This window comes from Bactrocera tryoni, unplaced genomic scaffold (genome assembly GCF_016617805.1).
Source record: "Bactrocera tryoni isolate S06 unplaced genomic scaffold, CSIRO_BtryS06_freeze2 scaffold_329, whole genome shotgun sequence".
NCBI lineage: Eukaryota > Metazoa > Arthropoda > Insecta > Diptera > Tephritidae > Bactrocera > Bactrocera tryoni.
This window is the reverse complement of record NW_024396043.1, coordinates 14,822-21,558: the sequence shown is the minus strand read 5'-3', so window position 1 is coordinate 21,558 and position 6,737 is coordinate 14,822. Positions and strand designations below refer to the sequence as shown.

The 6,737-nt window shown below is 41.4% G+C and overlaps 1 pseudogene; it reads left to right on the top strand.

Moving 5' to 3' along the window:
• The first annotated feature begins 1,386 nt into the window (after window positions 1-1,386).
• LOC120781132 lies at window positions 1,387-2,033 on the top strand (annotated as a pseudogene).
• The last annotated feature ends 4,704 nt before the right edge of the window (window positions 2,034-6,737 follow it).

Sequence of the window (6,737 nt, the reverse complement as noted above, 5' to 3'; positions counted from 1 at the left end):
AGTGATTGGTGTACCAAAAATGGAAGAAGAAGAAACTAAGCAAAACAGATCGGAATTGGGTGTGCAGCAGTCTGTGCAAAATGTTAGCTTACCATTTGATGCCTGCAGAATATTTGTCAATTGTGGCAGACAGAAAAACAAAAAAAAAAAATTATTTTACTCCGATTACACCCAAGCTATAATACCCTTCACAAATACAAATTTATTCAGTTTGTATTGCAGGTATATGATATAGTGATCCGATCTGTCTGCTTTCCTCCGAGATTGCATTATTACCTTAAACAATAACGTATGCCAAATTTTGAGAAGCTTTCTCGTAAAGTGGAAAAGAGGGGAAAGGATATGAGAAAAATGTCAGATCGGTCGTCTCGTATATAGAGACAAATGGACAGACAGGCGGTCATCGACTCAGCTCGTTATGCTGATCATTTATGTATATATGGCATATTTTATAAGAACTCTGACGTTTCCATTTGGGAAACTTCTTGACAAACTTATTGTGCCCTGTTCAGAATACAAAAACGTTTTTGTGGCTCACACAATACTATCGTTATATAAACAAACCAACAACTTTACACCTGCAACAGCAGTATTTTAAGCACATTTACAAAAACGACAACAGCCGAGACTTTAAAGGAGAAATAGGTATGGAAATTTAGGAAGCTCTTTTCGGTACATATATCGCGTAGTGATGCATTTCATGAATAAAATTAGTCGAATAATACGTGGAATTATTAAAAGCTGCTGACGCGCAGATTCTTAATATCTCTTTAAGTTTTCCGCATTTAGGGTAATATTCTTAAATTCGAAAAAGGTCTCGAATTTCAAAAAAAAGTTAACTCGCGAGAAAGTTAAACCTTCGACTAAGTTGACCGATTTTGGACGTCCACGTACCGCTCTGAAAGGTTGACTATTGGTTAACTTTTTTGAGCTTATCTTTTTTTTCAAACCCAACGGTTTGTTTAGTAAGAAAAATAATTGCTATGTATTCCTCGAATTTCTATTTAAAAAATTACTGTCGATGTCGCGAGGTACATACGAAGTTTGTCATGAATGTTTGAACTTGTGAGTTGTTTATAGTTAGTGTGTTAAAAATTGTCAAGAAAGCAGAAAAAATCATGGCAATTCAGATAAAATTTGCATCAAAAAGCTGAGATTTTAAGAAAAATCGTTGAAGGTATTCATGGAAATCGATTGGCGTTGGAATATAATGTATCTAAGGCAGCCATCTCAAAAATAAAAAAAAACGTTATGAAATTTTGGAGGCAGTGGCAAAAACACATGGGGTGCAATCACGAAAACCTTACATAAATCGGAATATCCAGATCTTAAGGCAAGGTGGTTTACCAAATTGCACCCTGGAAAACAATTTCACGGAAGTGATTTATGGCTTGTAAACAATACGGTATTCGCCACTTTAAAATTTGTGGGGAAGTCTTCTCAAGCGACAAGTCAGAAATAGCACCTTTCATTCATAATTTGCCAGCAAGAATGAATGAAATGGAAATTTCGGACATGCAGCTATATAACTCAGATGAATGTAGATTATTTTATCGTTTTCAAACATTTGTCGCGGCAAAGAAAAATAGCTAAGGATGGAATCACATTTATGTTGTGGCGAACGCAGATGGTTCGCATAAGTTGAAACCATTGATAGTTGGTAAATCCGCCAACTCCCGTTGCTTCAAGGGGTTTGAAAAAGCCCATTGGAATATGGAAACTCGCAAAAGTCTTGGACAAATTTAGAGCAATTCTTCCTCTGATTCTATCATTCTTTTATTAAGCAGGTAAATTTTATTTTTTTTTATCATTTATATTTTTAAGTGTGCCAAAATATTTTTCAGGTTCACAAATTTTCTGCTGAAAATAATTTACTACCAAAGGCATTATTGCTTATTGACAACTGTACTGCACAGAAGCCAATTGACAAGTTACAGTCAGATGATGGAAACATTGCGGTAAAGCTTTTGCCACCTAACGTGACAGCTATTTCGCAGCCCATGGATCAAATCGCATTAGACTGCTCAAGTTAAGATACCGGGCTAAACTGTTATGGAACATTGTAGCAAAAGAAAACGTTCCGGTTGAGAATATTTTGAAAAGACATTCAATTCGTTATGCCATTTTGCTGCTTAAATCAGCATGTGATGAATTGCCAAGAGCTGTGTTTATAAAAGCTTGGAGAAGCATAAAACAGTGAGACGATGATCAATACGTCAGCGAAGACGAAATTCCACTGCTTACATTGATTAGATCATATAGTTCTCACGATGATACACTTCGAGTGATACAATTGTCCAAGATGGGTGGTGTTGACGTCAGCAGGGAAGACAGCGAAAATTGGATCAACGACCAAAATACGGAGAATGATGAACATTTCGAAGTATCTGACAATGAAGTTGAAGAACCAGTTATCAAGAAAGATATGCAACAACAGAAAGTGAGTTTTTCGGAAGCAGTTGATTGCATTAATACCTTGATAAAGTGGTACGAAAACAATAATGATGCAAATCAGATATCACATCTTATTAATTTGCGCACGAAAATTGTCAGGAGCTATTACACAAAAGAAAAGAAACAAACAAATCTCGATTTACATAAAATAAATTGTGAAAAATTATAAATTAAATCCAAGTTTCTGTTTTGTTATGAGTAAAAGTGAGTCATGCAAATAAATTAAACTTATTATATCACCAAATTTATGTTTATTTCCATGTTTTTTTTTCAAATTTGAAAACCCTTTGAAAAAGTTAATAATTCGGAAAAGTAAAACATCCATGTTCTAAGGATGGATTGGTTAACTTTATCGCGATTCAACTGTATACATTTTTTTAAAGGGATATTGTGTTCTTGGTTGGTCGAAAAAAGAGGCCCATTGGCGCTTCCACATTTAGGCCATCATTAGCCCACTGTGCTTTCGGGTAGTAATCAAATGAAGCCTTTTCCAGCAACTCAGTGGATTTGACCAAAAATTTAATTACTTTCCACTTCCGCCACGTATGCTCTGCATTCCGTTGAATTCACTTTTCCCATTTTCTGATTAATCCTATACTGTTACTAATCTCCAATTTTCCTAGAAATATACGCTTTTTAGTCTGTCCCCCATCAACACTACCCCAAAATAAATGGTATGTCCAGTGTTGCTCGTATTTCTTTAGAAACCATTGCGCTTGAAGGAGCTGGGCAGCCCACGAGCGGATCAACTCCTCTGCCTTTTCATTTCCTTCTATTCCCATTTGAATCCAGATGAAGTTAGCCAAGTTATCTACTAGATCTCCACTGCGGCGACTGCGCTCTGGTGTTGGCTGCCAGTAATTTGTCGCTTTGGGTCAGTTACTTGCAATTTGAGAGCTCCAATGCTGTGCTAGGGTCCAGTGTGGGTTGGCACATGACAGGTAGCAATGTGTTGCTAATTGGTTTAAGCATTTGATAATAAGCTGCATGCAATGTTGGTGCGACTTTGAAAAATAAAAGTACATATTTTGCGAAAAAATATTTGAAAAAGTAGCATACCTTAAGACGCAATGGCGGTTGTAATGACGATGGATTGGTTTATTTTGAACTTTACTAGCGGAATTTCTTCAGAAGGTTGTCGAAATGAGAGCTAAATTTATTATTCTTTACTGGCGTAGACACCACTCGCACAGTTATAGCCGAATTAACATCAGCGCCCCAGTCGTTTCTTCTTTTCGTTATTTGCCAATGAATCTCGCAAACATAGGGAAGGTTTTTCTAATCCTCTGCTTCCACCGGCCGGTATTGAGTCGAATGCCTTCAAAACTGAACTGATATCATCTATTAGCACCACATGATCTATCCTGTGCTGTCTTTTGATTGGCTAAACTATGTCAATGTCACCGTATATCTCGTACAGCTCATCGTTCCGTCGACTACAATTTTCCACCTTTCCAAAAAACCATAAATCTTACACAAAACCTTTCTCTCGAACACCCTTAAGGCCGTCTCATCAGATGATGTGATTGTCCATTCCTCCGCATCGTATAGCAGGACGGGAATAAAAAGTGACCTATAGCGTTTGGCCTTTTATCATTTTTCTTCGAGAGAGGACTTTACTTCTCAATTGCCAAAGTAGGACCTGTTGGCAAGAGTTACTATGCGTTGGATTTCATGGCTGATATTGTTGTTGGCGTTAATACTGGTTCCAAGATAGCCGAAATTATCTACGAGTTTGAAGTTATGACTGTCAACAGTGACGTGCGCGCCAAGTCGCGAAAACGATGACTATATGTTTGGTGACAATAGATACTTATTTGCTTTGTCCTCGTTCACAACCAGACCCATAAGCCTCGTTTCTTCATCCAGTCTGGAGAAAGCAGAACCAATGGGGCGATTGTTGAGGCCAATTATATCAATATCATCGGCGTACGCCAGCAGCTGTACACTCTGATAGAAGATTGTAACTTCTCTATTTAGCTCTGTAGCTCGTATTATTTTCTCCAGCAATTTATTGAAGAAGTCACACTATAGGACGTCTCCTTGCCTGAAACCTTTCTTGGTATCGACCTTTTGATGTTGCTCACCGTCAACTCACACATCCGTATTAGCTTTGCGGGGATACCAAGTTATGAATTAGCCGCATAGGGGCAGTTCCTCTTCCTGCTGTGGGTGGCTTCTTTAAAATCTACGAAGAGGTGGTGTGTGTCGATCTTCCTTTCACGAGTCTTTACTTTTGGCGCATAGTAAAACTCTGGTCGATAGTAGATTTTTCAGGTGTATCGCCTTTTTTGTGGATTGGGTAAAGCACACTTAGGTCATGATTTTATCCGACCATATCTTGCAAAGATGGAGGATGGAGTCATGTGTAGAAGTTCACGCAAGTGAGGAAAGTTCTTTGATCGCCATTCACTTGGGAGTGGCCAGAAACGATTCTTTTACATATGACTCAAGCAGCTCACTACTTCCGGTCTTTGACCAAGTATCCTCTGGGTAGCCTAAGAACATCCGTTCGAAGGCGAGCTAAAGTGAGAAGGCGAAACATTCCCTACAAGGGTTGTGCGCTGGGCTTGGGACCCGCCACGTAAAAAACACACCCCCAATGAACAGTAACAACCAGCCTCGGATGAGAGACCCCCCTTTTGATGACGACCATGACAAACGAAATAAGGACTACGATTTAAGGGCATGCACCTGGAATGTCTGGTCCCTTACATTGGGAAGGTGCCGCTGCCCAGCTGGTTGATGTCCTCGTGAAAATAAAGGCTGACATCACCGCCGTCCAAGAAATGCGATGGACGGGACAAGGACAAAGACGAGTAGGTCCTTGTGACATTTACTACAGTGGCCATATAAAGGAGCGCAAGTTTGGTGTACAGGATTCGTGGTGGGAGAGAGACTCCGTCGCCGAGTACTATCATTCACTCCGGTGAATGAACGTCTAGCAACAATCCGCATCAAAGCGAGGGTTCTTCAACATATCGCTGATTTGCGCCCACGCCCCGACGGAAGAGAAGGACGATGTGACCAAAGGTGCCTTTTATGAGTGCTTGGAGCGCACTTGTGAGAGCTGCCCCCGCCACGATGTCAAAATCGTGCTTGGCGATTTTAACGCCAGGGTGGGCAAAGAAGGTATCTTTGGTACTACGGTCGGTAAATTCAGCCTCCACGATGAAACATCCCCCCAAATGGGTTGAGGCTGATCGACTTCGCCGGGGCCCGAAATATGGTTATCTGTAGTACTAGATTCCAGCATAAGAAGATTCATCAAGCTACCTGGCTGTCTCCGGATCGAAAAACTACCAACCAGATCGATCATGTTGTGATAGACGGAAGACACGTCTCCAGTGTTTTAGATGTGCGTGCGCTCCGAGGTCCTAACATCGACTCGGACCACTATCTTGTTGCAGCTAAGATTCGCACCCGCCTCTGTGCAGCAAAAAACGCGCGCCACCAAACACAAGGAAGGTTCGACGTCGAGAAGCTGCAATCACAACAGACAGCCGAACGATTCTCTACTCGGCTTGCACTCCTGCTCTCTGAGAGCACTCGTCAACAACTCGGTATAAGGGAACTGTGGGACGGCATTTCAAACTCCTTACGTACAGCTGCAACCGAAACCATTGGTTTTCGGAAAGTGCAAAAGAACAGCTGGTACGACGAGGAGTGCCGTGTCGCAGCGGAGAGAAAACAGGCTGCCTACCTCGCAACGTTACGATCGACCACTACACGTGCGGGATGGGATAGATACCGAGAGTTGAAGAGGGAAGCGAGACGCATTTGTAGACAGAAGAAGAAAGAGGCCGAAATGCGTGAGTACGAAGAGCTTGATAAGCTGGCCGACAGGGGTAATGCTCGAAAATTCTACGAAAAAATGCGGCGGCTTACAGAAGGTTTCAAGACCGGAGCATACTCTTGTAGAACCCCCAAAGGTGATCTAGTCACTGATGCCCAGAGCATACTTAAATTATGGAGGGAACACTTCTCCAGCCTGCTGAATGGCAGTGAACGCACAACACCAGGAGAAGGAGAACCCGATTCCCCAATCGATGACGATGGAGCAGACGTTCCATTACCCGACCATGAAGAAGTTCGAATAGCAATTGCCCGCCTGAAGAACAACAAAGCGGCAGGGGCCGACGGATTGCCAGCCGAGCTATTCAAACACGGCGGCGAAGAGCTGATAAGGAGCATGCATCAGCTTCTTTGTAAAATATGGTCGGACGAAAGCATGCCCAACGATTGGAATTTAAGTGTGCTATGCCCAATCCATAAAAAAGGAG